Source organism: Lepidochelys kempii, chromosome 13 (genome assembly GCF_965140285.1).
Source record: "Lepidochelys kempii isolate rLepKem1 chromosome 13, rLepKem1.hap1, whole genome shotgun sequence".
NCBI classification, from domain to species: domain Eukaryota; kingdom Metazoa; phylum Chordata; order Testudines; family Cheloniidae; genus Lepidochelys; species Lepidochelys kempii.
Window position 1 is genome coordinate 4,613,321 of NC_136392.1, and position 21,488 is coordinate 4,634,808.

General features: G+C 41.8%; 1 protein-coding gene across 5 annotated transcripts in view; it reads left to right on the forward strand.

Annotated features, from left to right (window-relative positions):
• Nucleotides 1-21,488, forward strand: part of DNAJC5 (DnaJ heat shock protein family (Hsp40) member C5) — a 62,640-nt gene that overhangs the window by 10,532 nt on the left and 30,620 nt on the right. For 2 of the 5 annotated variants that reach the window (XM_073308936.1, XM_073308937.1), the window contains one exon: nucleotides 15,910-15,978. The exons of the other annotated variants lie outside the window; for them this stretch is intronic. The gene's annotated coding sequence lies outside the window, so the exon portion shown is untranslated. The remainder of the gene's footprint in view (nucleotides 1-15,909; nucleotides 15,979-21,488) is intronic. 5 annotated transcript variants of the gene reach the window in all.

Sequence of the window (21,488 nt, forward strand, 5' to 3'; positions counted from 1 at the left end):
TACAGTACTAAAACCAATATACATTGAGAATGGGAGTGACTTGTAATGATGCAGTAGAGTAATATGAGTACTTGTATTATAAACCCCTGAAGATTATTTTAAGTGTGGTTCTGCTCTGAAAACTGAGTTTATAAAAGTGGAATTGAAGGTTTCTCCATCTTACTGTCCCAATGATTTCTATATCAGTTTTGCTCATTTCAGATGCAGAATATTTTTTCTAACTACCCAGCTTGCAGACTGAAACTGGGATCTGAAATTCAAGCTGTGCTATTTCTTAATTATCACCAGTAATAAAGATTCTCAGCTACACCATTGTTTTTAATTTGTGCCCTTTGTTACACTGTGAAACATAGTTGCCTTCATTTGGAGCTTTTTCTCCTCACGCAGTATCCCCCGGTCTCTGCACTTGTCAGGTGGGTCTTCCGTGACCTAGCCCTCCAGCCGAGTCACACTCTGTCCATGTGTGAAACAAACTAACTCCTTCCGGGGTATAGAGTCTAAAATGTCCTGCAGCCCTCCCTGGGCTCAGTCTTTAACCCATCACAGTACCCTCAGTTGGTCCAGCTAGGTTGCAAGGTTCCTCCTCTAGTACTGAACAGCATCCCTGGGGACTCCTTGTCTCTCCTTGGGGCCTCAGTGAGCCCAGCATTCCTGCTTGGACTCAGTTTGCTAACCACAGCTCCCCGCTAAGTCAGTCCCAGTAGTGTGGTTCCCTTCTGTGGAGTGCCACAGTTCTAATTCCCTTCCTTAGGGTGTAGCTACTTCTGCCCAGTGGTTGGTTGGAAGGGGGCCTGTCCCACCCGTTGCTCCGGGTCCCAACGCAGGGACCCTTTAAGTATAGCAGCCTCATACTGTGTCCCTTTACTAATTGCTGCTCTGTTTCCCTGGGCTACTTTGCATGAGAAATTCAAGTCCGGTCTTTTCTGGAAGTCTCTCTAGTGCCTAGAGATATAGTGAAATTGTGACATTACAAAAGCTGGGAGAGTGAAAATTGAGAGGAGGATGGGTTTTTAGACATACTGCTCAAAAGTTAGATTTTTGGTATTTGTTAACACTGGTTAAGTTGATCAATTAAAATTTTGGAGAAAGAAACGCTTCAACATTCATACCCCTTCATATAAGGTGTGAGAATTAAATATACATCCTCTGAGACCTTGGGGAAGACCAGATTTGATTTACCAGGTATTTCTGAGGTAAAAGAAAGTGGGGGGGAACCCAAACAAAAACAAAAAACCAAACCCACACTTTTAATTCCCTCTATTAATCATGAAGAAGCAAAACTGAAAATAAGCCATATTTTAAAATAATCCTTTTGCAGACCATCTTTAAGATTGTTGAAAATGCAACTGTTGTTCAGAAAAATTGACTTAGTCCTACCATCCAGGAATCATTTTTGACCGTTGCCTTTTTACAACACAAACGGCTTAATACTAGTTATGAAATAGGAAGTGTTTGTGTGGGAGAGGGAGGGCGGGGGCAAACTCATGGTCTGTGCATGAATAGTTGCAGTAGATTCCTGGTGACTTCTTAAAGACACTTAAGCTATTCTGTTTCTGGAGCTGGTTTCTATGGGACCAAGTTACCAGGCAGAGAAGGGTTGGACGGTGAGTAGCTTTTCCTGAGTCCAAGGGTTGTCTCTCTCTTCGAACTTGATGTATCAAGGGAGGATCACTACAGCATATCATTTCATGAGGTGGGGAGACCTTTTCTAGGTTAGCATTAGGGGACGGGGATGTAATTGCTTGCATTGCTTATGCTTAAAATTGGCTCTGTTGCTCTGAACGTAAGAACATCAGAATGGACATACTGGGTCAGACCAATGGTTCATCTAGCCCTGTACCCTGTCTTCTGACAGTGGCCGGTGTCAGATGCTTCAGAGCCAGTGAACAGAACAGGGCAATTTACTGAGTGATCCATCCCCTGTTGTCCAGTCCCAGCTTCTGGCAGTCAAATGTTTAGGGACTCCCAGAGCATAGGGTTGTGTCCCTGACCATCTTGGCTCATAGCCATTGATGGACCTATCCTCCTTGAACTTATTTTTGAACCCCATTATAGTTTTGGCCTTCAAATCATCCCCTGGCAATGAGTTCCACAGGTTGACTGTGCATTGTGTGAAGAAGTACTTTCTTTTAAACCTGCTGCCTGTTAATTTCATTAGGTGATCCCAGGTTCTTGTGTTCTGTGAAGGGGTAAACAGCACTTCCTTATTCACTTTCTCCACACCATTCTTGATTTCATAGACCCCTATCACATCCCCCCTCAGTTGTCTTTTCCAAGCTGAACATTCCCAGTCTTTCTAATATCTTCTCATGTGCAAGCTGTTCCACACCCATAATCATTTTTATTGTACTTCTGTACTTTCTCCAATTCTAATACCTTTCTTGAGATGGGGTGACCAGAATTACATGCAGCATTCTTTGATAATGCGTTGAACTGCTCAAGAAGGGACATCAGTATCCCAAAGGGTTCTGATGGATCTTTTTCTTGCTTTCTTGGATGTCAGAGTAGACTCATCATAAGTAAGGATGTGTGCTCACATGGCTGAAGGAAGTGCAGAACTGAATGTTAGAGAAAAGAAACTGAACACAAACAAAGCTAATTCTTCACAAAGAAACTTTCTTTTTTGAACAGTCATGGTCTTGACTAACCTCCTTACATCTATTACCAATAAGATCTTGGGTAGATACAGCTGAGAATTTGAATATTTGTATTTTTACTGTTTAGTATGATTTAATTTCTTCCTTTCCTCTCAGCTTGATCGATTAAAATAGTCTAGTCAGTTTTGCTTTCAGGTTCTCTTGTACTAGTTCTGCAATGCTCAGATTGAAATGGTGCAAGGCAATGTTTGTTGGGCGGAGAGGGGGAACTAAAAGCCTGTTACAATTGGAATTAGTAACTAAATCATGGAAACATTTCTTTTGGGTTTAAGTTTTGTAAAGAGAAGCTTTTACATAAAAATCTAATTTTGGGGCCAAAAGTGAATTGACAGGATCCCTTTGTTTATGTTTGTAAAGGCCATTTAGCATTATTTGGGGTTTTTTTTTGTAAATCCACTTTTTCAGTAATTCTCTGTTACTTTATAGTATCTGCAATAATTATTTATGAATGCAACAATTATTTATGAAGACAGATAAAACATTTGTCTCCTTTTTCTGTTCTCCACTATTGTAGGAGGTAGATAGGGAGGGGAATTTCCAGTAAATCTGTGCCTTTCCTGGTGAAGTAATTGCTTTTACTTGGCAGACTAACATTAATTAAAGTATGTGTTAATATCCTGGAATATTATGATGACATTATTTTTTTTTAGTCCATTCTGGTGGTGGTGGTTTTTCTTTAGATTTTCTCTACAACACTAATTTTAATTTGCTTATAACTTGTTTGCAATTATTTTTGACTACTCAAAACTGGCTTTGGGGAAAGAAGCTTGTTGGACTAACCTCTGTTCTTCCCAGATAACTCAGTTCATCTAGTATAGCCATAATTTGACACATGCAGTTTGTTAAATGGAAAGATCCAGATGCTTACAGTCTTTTTCTTCTAGATTTTTATATGGCACCCTCCACTGAAGCATGTCCCAAAACATGCAAAAATCTGTCTCCTCCAGTCAATAGAGACTGGGCTTTTTGTTTGGTCTGATGTTATTTTGGGAAGGCTAGGTTGGAATGGATTTTGTGTTTTGCTTTTTTGCATATTGGATGTTGCGTTCCATCTAACTCGGGGGTGGGCAAACTTTTTGGCCCGAGGGCCACATTGGCATTACGAAACTGTATGGAGGGCCAAGTAGGGAAGTCTGTGCCTCCCCAAACAGCCTGGCCCCTGCCCAGTATCCAACCTCCCCTGACAGCCCCCCCGGGACTCCCATGCCTATCCAACCCCATCCCCCCTGACTGCCCCCGGGACCTTGTGCCCCTTATCCAGCCCTCCAACCCCCTTCTCTGCCCTGTTATCATGCTGCTCAGAGCAGCAGGAGCTCGCAGCCCAGCCAGAGCCAGCCACGCTGCGAGCAGCGGGCCAGAGCACTGGCGGCGGGGTGAGATGAGTCTGCGGGGAAGGGAGGACAAGCGGGGGCTAGCCTCCCTGACCGGGAACTCAGGGGCTGGGCAGGACAGTCCCCCTGGGCCGTAGTTTGCCCACCTCTGATCTAGCTTCATTTCTTTCAATGTTTGGGAATCCCATGCAAAATTGTTGCAAGTGGGAGAAGAGTTTGGGAGAGCACTTTCAAGGTCTGGCTATGTTTTGACAACTTCCAGTGTAATTTGCTCACTTCTTCACAGGAAAAGTAAAAATTGGCACATTCTGTTCTGACTGAAATAGTTGTACTAGTACAAAACTGTGCAGACCAATATAGGGAAACTTTAAAAGGGGATTTTAGCAAACCAAAACCTTAATACAAAAAACAAGTTACTTTGCAGTTTTTCATGGACCTCTGGCCTTTTTTCCCCCACTTCAGATCAAGTGCTTTCTTCTCCATCTTAATTATGGGTTTGCTGCAGTATCCTATCTGTGCCACTATTATGTTGCTGTGGAAATTACAGTAATGTCATAAATAATAATTGAACTTTCCTGCGGGATTAAATAGGAGGAATGGGATTTTAAACAATGAATGCAAATTTAAAACAAAGCTTTTTGTATATTTGATTTAATTGGGGAAAAGGTGAGAGTCAGGATGGAGCACCTAAATGGGAATTTGAACTACATTTAAGGTATTTCTTTCCTCAAGATGTGAAAGTTCTTCTTTAGTAGATTTGAATCTTACTCTTCTATAGGTTTCAGAGTGGTAGCCATGTTAGTCTATATCAGCAGAAAGAACGAGGAGTACTTGTGGCACCTTAAAGACTAACAAATTTATTTGAGCATAAGCTTTCGTGGGCCAAAACCCACTTCATCGGATGCGTGCAGTGGAAAATACAGTAGGAAAACACACACACACACACACCATGAAAAAATGGATGTTGCCATACCCACTATAACAAGAGTGCTCAGTTAAGGTGAGCTATTAATCAGGATGGCCCATTTCCAACAGTTGACAAGAAGGTGTGAGTAACAGTAGGGGGCAAAAATAAGCATGGGGAAATAGTTTTACTTTGTGTAATGAGCCATCCACTCCCGGTCTTTATTCAAGCCTAATTTAATGGTGTCCAGTTTGCAAATTAATTCCGATTCAGCAGTTTCTTGTTGGAGTCTGTTTTTTGAAGTGTTTTTTGTTGTTGTATTGCGACTTTTAGGTCTGTAATCGAGTGACCAGGGAGATTGAAGTGTTCTCCGACTGGTTTTTGAATGTTATAATTCTTGACGTCTGATTTGTGTCCATTTATTCTTTTATGTAGAGACTGTCCAGTTTGGCCAGTGTACATGGCAGGGAGGCATTGCTGGCACATGATGGCATATATCACATTGGTAGATGTTCAGGTGAACAAGCCTCTGATAGTGTGGCTGATGTGATTAGGTCCTATGATGATGTCCCCTGAATAGATATGCGGACACAGTTGGCAATGGGCTTTGTTGCAAGGATAAGTTCCTGGGTTAGTGTTTTTGTTGTGTGGTTGCTGGTGAGTATTTGCTTCAGGTTGGGGGGCTGTCTGTAAGCAAGGACTGGCCTGTCTCCCAAGATCTGTGAGAGTGATGGGTCGTCCTTCAGGATAGGTTGTAGATCCTTGATGATGCGCTGGAGAGGTTTTAGTTGGGGGCTGAAGGTGACGGCTAGTGGCGTTCTGTTACTTTCTTTGTTGGGCCTGTCCTGTAGTAGGTGACTTCTGGGTACTCTTTTGGCTCTGTCAATCTGTTTCTTCACTTCAGCATTTGGGTATTGTAGTTGTAAGAATGCTTGATAGAGATCTTGTAGGTGTTTGTCTCTGACTGAGGGGTTGGAGCAAATGCGGTTGTATCATAGAGCTTGGCTGTAAACCAGTGGTCTCCAAACTTTTTTGATCGCGCACCCCATTAGTAAAAATTTTTTGAGCACGCACCCCCAATATATGTATATTTATTTATGTATAAATTATATACATGTACTACTGTACTAATATATTGTGTAAATTATAAAACATACACAAAAAATAGAAATTAAAAAACGATGAGATAAAGATGAAATAAACAATATTTTTTAAATTTTTTATTTTATTAACGGTACAAAAAACCTTTTTGCTCTCACTAAAAAAAATTATTATTAATCTTTTTAGTGAGAGCAATGTGATTGAATATGCTTTATTATTTTTGAAAATCTTGGTTTAACACTTTGTGATACAGCGGGCGCTCAGGGTGGGGGTGCGGGGTCTGGGAGGGTGCTCAGGGTGGGGGTGCGGGAGGAGGCTCAGGGCTGGGGCAGGCAGGAGGTGCAGAGCACTTACCTGGGGCAGCTCCTGTTTACTGCAGGGGTGTGCAGGTGGCTCTACGCAGCACAGCACCACCCCCATGGCCACGATTCTGGGAGCTGTCGTCCCGTCCCGTCCCCCCACCCCACCTCCCGGCAGGCAGGGCCACCCGGAACGCAGGGGCTTCAGGGCCCTGGGCTAAGGGGGCCCTGGGGCCCTGGCCTGCAGCTCTAAAGCCCCTTTCGGAATGTGGCCCTGAGAGCATGGGCTGGAGGACTCAGCAGGGGCAGCCACGCAGCCAGCGGCTGGAGAGAAGTGGCGCTTTCCCCTTCAAAGCGCCACTTCTCTCTGGCCAGCTTTGAAGGGGGAAGTGCTGCTTCTTTCCGGCCGCTCCTCCACGGGCCGGAGGACTCGGGGCTGCCTCCTCCTCCCCCGCCCCCAGCAGTGCTCCTCCTGCCGCGCCGCCCTTTTGCTCTGGCGGCGCTCTTCCTGCTGCGCCCCCCCAATTGATCGTCTTGTGCACCCCACTTTGGAGACCACTGCTGTAAACCATGGATCGTGTGGTGTGGTCTGAATGAAAGCTGGAGGCATGTAAGTAAGTATAGCGTTCAGTAGGTTTCCGGTATAGGGTTGAGTTTATGTGACCATCGCTTATTAGCACTGTAGTATCCAGGAAGTGGATCTCTTGTGTGGACTGGTCCAGGCTGAGGTTGATGGTGGGATGGAAATTGTTAAAATCATGGTGGAATTTCTCAAGGGCGGCTTTTCCATGGGTCCAGATGATGTCATCAATGTAGTGCAAGTAGAGTAGGGGCGTTAGGGGACGAGAGCTGAAGAAGCATTGTTCTAAGTCAGCCATAAAAATGTTGGCATACTGTGGGGCCATGCGGGTACCCATAGCAGTGCCGCTGACTTGAAGATATACATTGTCCCCAAATGTGAAATAGTTATGGGTGAGGACAAAGTCACAAAGTTCAGCCACCTGGTTTGCCGAGACATTATCGAGGATACTGTTCCTGACGGCTTGTAGTCCATCTTTGTGCGGAATGTTGGTGTAGAAAGCTTCCACATTCGTAGTGGCCAGGATGATGTTTTCTGGAAGATCACCAATGGATTGTATAGATCACCAATGGATTGTACAAGGTCACAAGTCTTTATAACAAGTTGGTCAATCAGCCTTAAATGGCTAAATTTTAATCCGCTAAGCTTATTATGGAGATGGCATTTGTACTGTTGTAGTTAAGTTTCAACATAGCCCCTGTTTTATGGGTTCATGTCTGTAAAAATCAATCCAGACTTTAAATTTAATCAGAGGAGCTGTGTTTATCCTGGGCCTTGTTTTTAGTATTGTGTTTTATTTATTTATTTATTTAGTCGTTTGCATTGCTTCTTTTAAAACACTTTTGTAACTCATACCACTTCAGAGAAGTGGTTTAGTATTTAGAACAATAGTCTTTCACTGTTGGAGACCTAGGTTCTATTCCAAGTGAAAAATGAGTTTGGTCTCATCATGGTCCCTCTATTTTCATCACAAAATTTGACACAGTGAGACTGTGTTGAGAAGTTCATGACCAGAATAGTAGGGTAGTTGTAGATCAGGATTTAAGTGGAGGATTTCTGTTGCAGCTATGTCTGGCTCAGTCACTGGCATTTATTTTTCACTTTCTATAACACAAAAATAGTCTACACATTAATTTTTAAAACACAAACTTCAGTTCAGACTTACACTTAGGTCAGTTAGTGGCTTGAAGCACAATGCTTCAAATTACTAGTGTCCCTTTGGTTAAAAAGGAAAAATGGTTCTCTACCAGGTGGTTTGGAGGGCGGGTGGCCTAGTGGTTGGCATGCTTAGCTTTCTGCTCCCTGTTTGGTTGAGGATCCTAAGTCTTTTAGGCAGCAGTGGTTGGGGGAACCAGGTCCTCCCTCTCCACTGGGTCCCAGCCCAGGGCCCTGTGTGTGTCGACCCCTGAACCTTGTGGGGTCATCCTAGCAGGGAGTCTAAATCCACTGCCTTGGGCTACTTCCTACCACTTTCTGTTCAGTTTGTGGTGTGGCCCCTCTAGTCCAATTTGCTGAGTGTCTTGTCTCCCATAGCACCCTTTCATCGATCTTGGGCAGTGCCCTGCCGTGGTCCCTGGCTCCTTTGGGCGGGGCAGCTGCAAGTTGGTCAGGCCAAACCCCACAATGTCTCTGGGCTTTTCTCACTTAGTTACCTTAGATGCCAGAGTCTCCTAGGTCTCCTTTGCAGTCTCCCTTGTCTGAGGAGACAGTAGTTACTCCCATATGGCTACCTTGGCTGGCAGGCTAGCATCTCTTCCCCTCAGGTAGGGAAGGGTAGCTCCTGCCTCTTCTCCACGCAGCCCCAAGGTGACCCAGGTTCTCTCCTTCTCTCCCCACTCCAGACCTGGCGTTGGCTGCCGTTATAGCGGTGTGGGGCTAGCTGGGCTCTCTTTAAGCCGTGCTGTGTTGGCTGGCAGTTTGTTTGCTTCATCAGTTTCCTCTTGTGTATATAGTTAAGATCTATCCTCTTTAACCCACAGGAACATAGCACTTAGAGTTGGAAGTACCTAATAGACATTGCATCCTCCTGCAAGGGCAGCATCTGTTCCTTGATAAAGGTCATATCAGATAGCAGACTGAATACTAGATCTTAGCCAAAAGACTTTGTATTGTGATTTGGAAAAGGACACTGCTATGGGAAGTTATAAGTAGGACTACAGAAGAGCATGTGGAAGTACTGCACTTTGAAGTTGCAATGAACCAAGCCATCTTCTCCGTCTGTTTATCAATATACTTGCAGTTACCATTTTAAGACCGATAAAACAGTCTGTATCTAGAGTGTTTTAACAGTAAGCCTTCCTGTGTATGGTGGTTAGCTTTTAGCAATTTGTTTCATCTGTAGTCTATTTCATCTGACAATACTAATCCTTTTTACACTTCATTAGTCAACCTTTTTAATCTTTTCATCAAACTTTTGACATTTACAGATGTCGCCTCAGAACAATATCTAGTTACAGTAATAGTTTTAGCTAATCAAATTTGTGAGCATATCATGCTTGCTGGTATAGACTGATCATCGGTGCAGTGTTATATGAAAAGTTTTTCCCCCCAAATCCGTGTTTATGGTTTGGAGTTTCCCTGTATACAACTCTTAGAATTATTTAAATAGTTAATACAGTCACCTTATTTGCACTGATTCTTTGAATCCTTGTGAATTTATCCATTTCTCATTGTGCTGATATATCACATCACAGGGTAAGATATTTTAATGATACATAAACAAAAAGTGAGGATCAGGGTTTGGACTCAGATTGATGACAGTATTTTATTGAAAGACGAAATTACTTAAAAAACCGCTCTTCTTGTGTGTGGGAGGAGAGTGGCGCAGGTGTCAGAAATAGGCATACTTTTTCTTTCACAAGGAAGTGGAAATACTAAAGAGAATCAGAAACATGGCAGGAAAACTGATGGAGTTAGGAATCTGTAGAAAAACTGGGAACATATGGCTTGCTTGATTTTCTTCAAAGAAGAGATGCTGAAAACACTAATTGGGGCAAAGCATAGAGGGGAAGCAGAGAAAATTATCTTTTAATATGCGATAGTTTGCATTGATTCAAAGAATTAGAGCAAATGAGGCAGGCAGAAATTTTTTGAATAAATAATACACACAGTTAACAGGACAAGGATACTCCACAACCAAAATTCATGTAGACTTTAAAAAACTTTTTACATTAATATTAGTATATTATTGAATTTTGCTTTGCTATTTTGTACTCTTGCTTTCAGTTGCAACCTGCTTGGCTCTGGCATTCTTTAATCTTTTTGTTTGATTTATATACCTGTTCATAGAATCATAGAATATCAGGGTTGGAAGGGACCCCTGAAGGTCATCTAGTCCAACCCCCTGCTCGAAGCAGGACCAATTCCCAGTTAAATCATCCCAGCCAGGGCTTTGTTCATCTATCACATGCCTTTCAAGCACTTGTTTATCCTCACTGGCCTTTCTTGCTCCTCCTATGTCTTTAAATGGGACAGACAACCCTGGAGCATATGCTAATTTTGTCTTTGAACATTTTCTGTTTCGTTTCGGGGTTCCTTCCTTCTGTTTCAGCCCCATTTGTTTTTATTCTGAACACAATGTAATAATGAGGGAAGGTATTTACAAGTGATTACAGGCTGGGTATTATGTAGATCTCTGGGTCAGTGGATCTGGCCTGTTGAATAATGAATAATTGGATTGTACATGTGGATCAAAACGTTCCTGAATCACTGAATTAGAGTTGCCAGTTGCAACAGAAACCAAGCGAGTAAAATCCCAGAAATCTGTACTGCAGATGGCCCTTGAACTGAACAGTGAATGCTATGAATAAGTGAGAATGGATTGTTTGTGAGAATGCTATGAATAAGTGAGACTGGACCCTGTGATACGATTTCTGGAAAGAGAAGATTGTAAGGAATATCCGGGACAGGGATTGTTCATATGTTTGTATTTTAACAGAATTAAGTTTGTTAGTAATTTACTATGTTGGTTTTGATAAGTAGTTTCCAGCTGCAAATTATTTTTTCTGCTGCTAAAGAATTTTTCTGGATGTAGATAGAATTGATGCTAGCAAACAAGCTCCATAGCTAATTCTTGAAGAAAAGAAAGACCATGAAAATTTTTTTTCTCTTTCACACATTTTTTCTCTTTGTTTTTTCCCCAGCTAGCTTTTTTTGTATGTTTTATTTCTGAAAAATGTTTCCTGTTGCCAGCACGTGGGCAGCTCAGTGCTGGTATCTTGTACTTGCCTTGCTTAGTACTCCTCCACTTGTTATTGACAGTCAAACACTGCATGCACTCTTGTCTGTGGTGAAACTTTCGTCAGAGGCAGAAGAGTGAAAACAACCCTTATAGACATCAGTTTGACACATCTAGCTTGGCTTGTTCATAGATTTTTTTCAACTGTGTATTAGTGCTGTACTGCAGTTTTACCTGATCTCCTAAATTCACCAAACTTAAGTTTCAGGTTGAAACAGATGTACTAATTACAGTACTTGTGGGAGCAGGGCTTGGAAAAATCTTAAGATACACCTAGCTAGAGGCTGGTACGATAGATTTGGGGTATACCACATACAAGGTCCAGGCCCAGTGGCCTAATGAGAAGCCCATCCCAGTTCCTAAAGATCCCGGGAACCCCAACCCTAATTGACAACATTATCAAGTTTCATTAATCTTTGCAAATTTCTGAATAGCACCTGTGAAACATCCATCTTATCAATTCACTCTTTTGCTGGAGGAAACTGAACAGAGGCACTAGAACTGCTGGCAGGTTAAAGGAGACACTATGTCCACTTGTATTTGGAAGGTTATCTTTGGCCATGTCTGCACTACCGGTGCTACAATGGCACTGCTCTGGCACCATAGTTAAGCTGCTATAGTCTGTAGTGTAGATGCTTTCTACAGTAATGGAAGGGGTTTTTCTGTTGCTGTAGGTAATCCATCTCCCTGAGCGATGGTAGCCTGGTTGATAGAAGTGTGCTTCCTTTGACTTAATCACATCTACACCAGAGTTTAGGTCAGCATAGCTATGTTGCACAGGGGGTGTGAATTTTTCACATCCCTGAGTGCTGTAGCTATGTCGACCTAACTTTTGAGTGTAAGCCAGGGCTTTGCAACAATACAGGCTAGAAACTCTTTCTAAAGGAAAGTTTTTTATTCTACTGATAGTGGTGGCTTAAACACCCCCATGTCCCAGAGAGAGTTTCCGACCCACAACTATCAGGTGAGCAAGGGGATTTATCAAGACCAGGATGGATGTTTACTAGGGTTCTTCATTCTTCCCTTAGTATGGGGGTGCTACTGAGTTTAATTAGCATCAGTTTTCTTCATTAACCGTACTCAGTGTTTGTGAAAGATTGACACCCATAGAGAAATTGTCTTCTGTTTTACAGTAGAATAGATGCTGCATGCCCAGCAGTGGTGTAAGCTTCTTTCTGTTGTTTGACTAATAAACTCCAAGTTTGACGTAGAGAGCCCACCTCTGGGGCGAGTAGGTAGTTCACATTCAAGCTCTTTCAATTTTTGGTTTCTTGGTGTCTGACAACAAGAATTTTTGGTTTTGAATAACTCAGATGTATACTCTTGCCTGTTGGAAATTGGACTGAGACCCCCACCTTTCAGTCATTTAACTAAAACTACTATACAGTTTTCGGATGGCAACAACTTTCAGTCACTATTGACTTGGACTAGATTTGCCCCTAGAAAAGGCCTCTTATTCAAAAAAACTCTGTATCCCATTTTTATTTTCCTGAGTCATTGTCACATTATGTAGCACCCTGCAGCTTCTCACATCCATTCACTGTAGTTGGTGCTTGACTTTTCTCTTCTTTATCACTTATGTGTGACCAGTGACGAGCAGCAATCTTCGCACCTTTCACCTAGAACACTGAGAGGGGAGCAGCTTATGTTGCTGATGCACATTTTTTCTCCTTGTATGCTAAAGCATGAGTTACTGAGAGCTTGTTTACACTTAAGGTGTGTCTACACTACGAAATCAGGTCGATTTTATAGAAGTGCTCCTGAGGTTGATCGGGGCGCCTGGACAGACATGGCTATCCTCCTCGTAGAGCACCGAATGGGAGTGACTCCAGGTCATTCTCTTCTTTAAGTTTCATCTCATGGAGATTCAGTCCTGCCTGGAATATCATGCGAGCTGGAGGCTTCTGCCTCAGGCTGCTCTCCGTGCTTGCCCCAGCCTGCACCTTGCTCCCATGGCTCATGAAGCCTGGAGAGTAGTAAGGAGCAGTTCAACTTGTGGAATGACAAATCGAGAACGAAGGGTTGCACTCTGTGGGCCACGTTAAGATTATTTCAGAGTCCTAGATAGCGTTTAGTCCCTATAAAAGGCTTTATGAAAATTTCCCCCCACCCCTAACAAAAATGTTAATTTATCAGAGCAGCTGAAAGGGTAAGGAACCCGGGATTGTAATTTAGAGAGAGCTTCCATATTATTTAACTCATAATTGATACAATTCAAAGTAAAATTTCACAGCGCGGTCTGTTCTAAGACTAAAAATGCAGGAGGGAAGTCAGAAAAAGGAACCTGTTTCGAACACCGTTTGCGTGTTAGGTGAAAGCGGTAACCACTACACTACAGAAACCCAACTTGAATGTATCCCTCATGTGGTCCCTGTTATACTTTATGTAACACGTGGTTGTGCATTATGAATAGTTTGGTGTGTCACGGGACTTCTTTTTTTTTTGCCACAGACTTTGCCGAATTCACAGGAATGTTTTCTCTAGCCACAGAAGCTACCTAATGCAATGTCTATATCTGTGGCCTTCCTGCTCACAAAGTGGTCATGACCCCGCCCAAGGCTGACACAGCGTGGAGTGCATGTGACACAGCGACCTGGCTCGGGCAGGATCGCTAGCAAGGCATGAGACTTTTGCTGTTAAGCAAACACGGCAATTCTTTCCTGGCCTCTGCCACTGAATGCCTCCATCCATTAAGCGGTGCTCTATCAGTGCAGGAGGACTGCATGAGCTCGGAAAACATGGCATCACGAGTGCGGTTTTTTTCGCCTTCTAATCTGCAATAACCTCAGGGACGGAGGGGGAGCGTAGAAACATTCTGTGGGGACTTCATGGTCACCTGTGCTGCTGAGTTCGCCACGGTGGCCAAACAGGAAATGAAATTCAAAAGTTCCCTGGGCTTTTCCTGTGTACCTGGCCAGTGCATCTGAGTTGAGAGTGCTGTCCAGAGCGGTCACAATGGAGCACTCTGGGATAGCTCCCAGAGGCCAGTACTGTCGAATTGCATCCACACTACCCCAAATTCGACCCGGCGATGTCAATTTCAGCACTAATCCCCTCGTCGGGGAGGAGTACAAAAATCGATTTTAAAAGCCCGTTAAGTCAACAAAAATGGCTTCGTCATGTGGATGGGTGCAGGGTTAAATCGATTTAATGCTGCTAAATTTGACCTAAACTCGTAGTGTAGACCGGGGCTTAGAGTGCTGCAATGGTACAGCTGGAGCGCTTAGTGAAGGTGCTACCTATGCCGACGGGAGAGCTTCTCCTGTCACTGTAGGTATTCCACCTCCCCAAGAAGCAGTAGCTATGTCGATGAGAGAAGTCCCCCTGTTGACGTAATGCTGTCTGCACTGGGGGTTAAGTTGGTATAACTACGTGACTTGGGTGTAGAAAATTCTCACCCCGAGCGACCTACTTAAACTGACATAAGTTTGTAGTGTGGACCAAGGCTGCGACTGGTTCATTTTCCGCTATATGTAATCTGCTCCAGGAATTATGTTAATAGAAGCCCTATCTAAATGAAGGAAATTTGCACTGGCATAACTACATTGTTGTGGAGTCAGTGTGGTCCCCACGGCATGAAGCTACAAACTTCTTGTTGCTAATGCCATGTAAAATGGCATTAAAATTGGCATATTGAAATTCAGTTACTCCATGCATTTGCATGAGTCCCTTTAATTTCAATCGGACAATGTTGTACATAAACTGCCAAAAATGGGGTGATACCACAAATAAAATATAGATTTTACTGTGGATGAAATTTAAAAATTAAAGTTCACTTATTTCTAACAGGTCATACCATATGTCATAAAATTTTGTTTTCATTTTTTAAAACAAATTTCTTTACGTTCTTTCTAAAAACATTTCAGACTATTAAAAAGGCATCATCAACTTAAAAATCATACTACTTGAAAGTTTTTAGCTACTGGTGTTACAAATAACACCTTAAATGATAATTATGGAAAGATTAGAAAATGTTTTCCTTTGTGCATTCCACAACATTTTGTGTCTAGTCAGTTTTATTGTGGTTTCCATGTGTGTGCGTGTGCGCGCACGCAGGCCTTTTATGTAGCAACTGGGTAGAAAAAAACTTTTTTTTTTTTTTAAAGAAAAATGTAGTTTTAAAAAAAAAATCACAAATATTGACGGGTCTGAGTTAAAGGTATTTGCAGATACCTCTCTGACTTTCTAAAAAATTAAGTGTTTCTTTAAAATGTTTGTTTCTTTTTTTTTAATTTTTTTTTCACCATTTGCTGCCATTAACTTGTGCTTCACTAAGCTTGGACAATGAAAATAAATTAATCTGTTCACTTTTCTTTTTTTATGGCCTGCCACAGTGAGGTAGTGTTTAGATCAAAGCATAATGGGAATGTTTAAATGGAAACTAATTCATTTTAATAAACATGCAGATAGAGTATCTTGGGTTTTGTAAACCATTTTTATGCAAAACCTAACATTTGTGTTTAAATACTCTGATAATGTCCCTTTTAATCAGTCACTTATTTGCTACTGACTTTACGTAGTTGTACATCCAGTAAGGATATACTGAGATAGTGATTTCAATTGTTATCCTATTTAAACGGTCAGAAGAAAAAATTTTTTTTTCAAAAGTGAAGTATAAAATCCTCTTTTGGCATTTCACTTAAATCTGTTGTCTCTAGTATAGCACAAAGGGTAACTGTAACAGGGTGACGGTGATATTTTTTATTAAAGGTTTCAGGGATTTAAAAAAAACCACAGGAACAGAACAGTATTGTAGCATCATGCTAATACACAAATGGTTTGCTTGTGTTCTTCCCTTAGGAGGATTCAGTTTAATTTCTGTGGAAACGGGTATTAGACACCTAGGATCTAGTTTGACCATTTATTAAGGTAAGTAATGTCTTTTTGATTTCTTGCAGAGTTTGCAAATCTCATTTAATTGGCAAATACTACAGAAGGAGCAGATGGTTCACATTTCATGGGTAGAGAAATTTCCCAACATCTTGATGAGGGTGGAAGGAGAAACCGAAGTTTAGAACTCCTTCCAAACACCGTAAATCGTGCTACGATCTGGGACATGTGGGTTTTTCCTTTAGAAAATATACATGAATTTAGTTCCCTAGAAAGATGCCAGATCTTGATAACTGCTCTTAATTAGCATGAAGCAGATGGACTGGATGTGGAGGCTAGTAGTGGTATTACACTTATGGTATAAATCAATGTTTACTAATACGCGTGCTGATCGTTCGGGGTTTTATGCAGGCTTTTACCGGCAAACATTGGTTGAAACAGAACACTTAATTGCAAGTGTTAGTTTTCAACTACATAATCTGCTGCACTGGAAAACTTGAGATTTCACTTTCTTTTTCATTTGGAAAGTTTACTTTTTTTTAATATGTAATTGACATTTAGATTTTACCAGGACAGAGGCAGTCAGGTGCCAGGATTCAGTTGTGGGATAAAAAACCCTCCCCAAAAATCTAGAGCATCACTAAATTATTTTGCAAAAAGCACCCACTTGAGGTACTGTTTGTAATAGCTGGTAAAATCCCAGCCCCAGATCAGTCTCCATGCTCATCTGCTAAAGCAGCCTTCCAGGACAGTGTATCTGGGATAGCTTCTTCATTTTCATGATGATCATTGTAAAGGACGGCAAGTAGATTTTTTTTTTTGTGAGGGCGGATACTTTCATGACAGTTTTACAAGCTGTGCTAAAAGTTCCCATAGGATAGCACTTCTTTATTTTACTCTGTTATTGTGATGATTTTCTACCATTTGCATCAGATCATTTATCATAGTATCTGTTAATCTTGCCAGTGGGATTCTTTTTCTTTAAGTGGAGGAAAAGATAAGAATTCTTGGACTCCATTCTAGAAGATGGATAGTTGATATTGATGCTAAGATCCTTGACACATAAAAGGCTGAGGGTGCTTAATTTTCAACCCCTTCTCTGTTTTGAGTAGTTAAAACTCTCTCCTGGCTTTTCTTACACAATGAGTGTGCCCGTCTCCAGACAAACCCAAGAAAGAAAGAAAGGAAGGCAAGAAGTGTACTCTCTTTAGCCTTGTCTTAAACTATGTCCTTTCCGCTAGCAGAGTTCAATAAATATTATCCAGAGTGGTTGTATTGCCATTTTTACAGGAACTACCTAGCTTCCTCTTTCATGGCTCAACTGCAAATCCACCTGAGCAGCCGCCTGGTGGTAAGATGCTCCCTTCAGCATCTGTGTCTGAACTCTCCTACTCCAGAAACTGATGATGACCTCAGCACCTGTAAATGACTTCTTTTCTCTTCTTATCCTCTGGTGGTTTGATTGGTGTCTGGATCCTTTTCTTGTACTCTTGGAGGCAATTGAGTGGAGGTTCTTCACTGAGAAGGGAAACTGTCATAGTTAGGTCCTTAGGGCTTCAGGGCTCCTCACTTGGCCTAACTATCTTGCAGGGGGAAGAGCTGCTGTCTGACCCAGAGGAAGGAGATGTATCCAGCCTATTGTTTTGATAGAGCTCTTCTTTATTCCTTTCCCTGCTTCTTCTTTCTATGAATCAGCTGCAGAGAGCATAGCCTTATAAAGGCTAGGATGAGAGGCTTTTTTAAAAAATAAAAAATTCTTCTAAATTCATTGACTGTTTTCCCTCTGAAGGTGAGAGAGAGAAGTTATTAAAGGACTCCCTCTTTCCACAAAAAGAAAAGGAGTACTTGTGGCACCTTAGAGACTAACCAATTTATTTGAGCATGAGCTTTCGTGAGCTACAGCTCACTTCATCGGATGCATACCGTGGAAACTGCAGCAGACTTTATATACACACAGCTATTCTCCTGTGTGCACCACTCCCAGTGCCGCTAATGTGGCCACGCCAATGCGCTTGAAGTTATCAATGTGCATAGACTGCAGCGCTTTCCCTACTGCGCTCTCCGAAGGCTGGTTTAACTCAAAGTGCTCTACATCTGCAAGTGTAGCCATGCCCATAGAGTCCAATAGATCTACAACCCAGCATAAACTTTTTAGAATAGTTTATTACATATTCTCTGTGTGTATATAAAGTCTGCTGCAGTTTCCACGGTATGCATCCGATGAAGTGAGCTGTAGCTCACGAAAGCTCATGCTCAAATAAATTGGTTAGTCTCTAAGGTGCCACAAGTACTCCTTTTCTTTTTGCGAATACAGACTAACACGGCTGTTACTCTGAAACCTCTTTCCACAGTAGTTTTAAGGATCTGCACAAGTCACTTACCTAGTACCATGAAAAACCTAGTTAGGACAGAATATGAATTCCTCTAATAAAATCTGTCAGCAAGCAAGCAATGAGTTCTAGAGCATTTCTGAGAGAAATGTTTTTGCTTTTCAGCTTCATATGCTGGATATGTTGTTTATCCACGCCCACCCAAGGAGATATTTGCCTCCAAGAGACTTGTTTTTCTCAAAGAACCTTTCAGGTTTTTTGTAATTAGATTCTGTTGAGGTTGGAAGTAATTGAGCTGGTTAGGTGGAAGGGCCTTTAGTTCCAAAAGGCTTAGAGACTGAGTGAGATGCATGGATTCTGTCAATTTTTACTTCTGTCAATGATTCAGATGCTTCCATGGCATGCTAATCCTACAGTGTGGATCCGCTGAGGCACAAATTTTGAACTCCTAGTTTCTGGTATGTAAATATCCTTTACAGGATTATTTTTCATTTCTCACAACTCTTTGAAGCTTATGCAGTTCCAGATAACATAGGGCTTGGCTACACTTGTGAGTTAGAGTGCATTAAAGCAGCCCTGGGCGCCCTAACTCACTACCCGTCCAGATTGGCAAGGCATGTAGAGCGCTCTGACTTCACGGCTAGAGCGCTGCTGGTACTCCACCTCGGCGAGAAGATCAACGCTTGGTGCGCCTAGGCTGAAACACCTGGGCGTCAGTGTGAACGAGGTGTTGCATTACTGCGCTCTGATCAGCCTCTGGAAATGTCCCATAATCCCCGTAAGTCAAGTGACCACTCTTGTCGTTGTTTTAGAATCGCTGCAGGAATGCAAATATGTCCTTTGAAAGCTCCGTTTCTGACAGCTGGCTGCTTATCTGCTCCGAGACAAAGCAACTGCTAGTGTGGAATGCTGGGGGGGGGGAGAGGTCTGCTGCCGTCTGAACTTACAAGACGGCATGCTGACATGCTCTCAGCCCCCCAAAAACCCAGTCTCTCTCTCCCTCCACATACACACAAAACACTCCCCGTCACACTCCACCCCAGCCCCCCACCCCCATTTGAAAAGCACTTTGCAGTCTCTTGCATGCTGGGATAGCTGCCCATAATGCACCACTCCCAGTGCCGCTAATGTGGCCACGCCAATGCGCTTGAAGTTATCAATGTGCACAGACTGCAGCGCTTTCCCTACTGCGCTCTCCGAAAGCTGGTTTAACTCAAAGTGCTCTACATCTGCAAGTGTAGCCATGCCCATAGAGTCCAATAGATCTACAACCCAGCATAAACTTTTTAGGCCTTAGAATAGTTTATTACATATCTTTAAAATACCTTATTGCATGGTGGTGGTAGACAACATTATATCTGTAGCCTAGCTGAAAAAGCAATGGTACTAGAAATATTCAAGTGTTTAAGGAAGACATGCAAAGGAAGTTGCTTGAAAATGTCACCTTGATCCAAACAGTGTACATTAAATTAGTTCTTAATACCAAGGCAGGTTGGTTAAGCAGGACAGTCTTTGATTGTGGGGAAAAAGTCCCTTTATGCAGACTTAATTGTGAAGAACAGTTGTGTATCTTTGATAGACATTTTTGTGACCCAGATCTATAGGACATTGAACAACTAAATGCTTATTAGAGGTTTCTTCCTCATTGAAAGCTTATGCTAACTGCTCTTTTCCCTGTTGGACCCTTGATCTGAGTTATTTATGCAGAGCTGTGGGAGAATTTAATTGCCCCACATAACGTTGGTTGATAGGTAAGATGTGTTTCAGCCTCACGAGAGGAATCGGCTGTCTGCAGATATATGGCTTATCTTGCATATTCATCCATATTCCACATCCCTTTTTGATTTGTTCAGTGATGTCAGTCCAGTGTTTGTGACATCACGGTTCTTCTTTGAAATGATTCTGAATTTCTGTACTCAACAAATCATGCAGGAGGAGCAGATTGATCAGAAAGGAGAGAGCTTCAATTTATATAAGTATCATAGTAATCACAATTAGCAAAGTTAAGAAAAGATGTATAAGCCAAGTGTGGTGGTTCGGTGTTTCTGTGTAATTTGTATGCCCAGAAAATTACTCCTAAAATATCTTATCACTAACAATACACCACCATTTTTATTTGCAAAAACTGCACAGTATGAGCCAAGCCCAAAATTTTAAAATTTGGGTGGCAGAAGTTTTCAGAGGTGCTGAGCATCCTCAGTTCCATTTGACTCTCTTTGAATGTGCTATAAAGCAGTATCTCATCTGGGGAATTGGACTAAAGCAGTCAATCCATTGGTTATTCTGCTCTGGACCCTTGCTAATTCAAATTAGTTTTGTATTTCTTTTCATCTTTAAAGTGTGTAAAGTAATATTAGAGGCAAGTTTGTGCTCTCCAGTTTGAAAATATTTCACTAATAAATATTTAATGCATAAGTCTGGAAGCTAAAGGAAAAGCTACCGTTGTTAGAATGTGCATTCAAGCTTAATGGTCTAGTGACACATGGACAATGCTGTCCATTGAGTTAGCAATGAACTGATGCAGAGCTTCAAGGCTGTTTGTTTCTAGCCATGATCTGGCTCTCATGAGTCCTATATTGTTAAATATATGTATTTTAAAATGCTGTGTAACTAGGATGAGACAGGAGAAAAAACAACAACCCTAAAACCACTGAAAGTATGAGTTTCCAGCTGGCTGTGTGCTTCAGTTCTGAGGAGAGGATTTTTTATTCATTTTAGCTTAGGATGACAAGGTAGGTTTCAGCTGGGACTGAGAGTGTTTGGATTCTATCAAAGAGCATAGCTAAACTGGTTGGACCATATGTCAGCAGGCTCTTTATTTCAAGCAAAATGAGTGCTATTTGCATTACCCACACTATATTACATGTATAGTGTTCTTGCTGGTTTGTAATATTAATAATTTTGACAATAGCTCTTCCATAAATAAAATTAGGTCAGGCCTTTCTTTCCCAATAGGGACACCTATGGTAATACAAAGAATTATTTTGATTTGATTTTGTAGCAGTTCTAGTCTTTCACAGTTTTTGAAATTGAAAATATTATTCGGAGCTTGTCCACAACTTGCATAGCCTCTTCCAGGTACAGCATCAGTTCTCAGGTCCTTGATTCTTAGGGTCAGGTGTGAGTAATTCTTGAGGATAATGTTTCCAGCGCTTCCTTTGATAGAGCACACAATGTTTTGGAGATGGTTTAATTTAGAGCTGTGTGACTACTTCACAA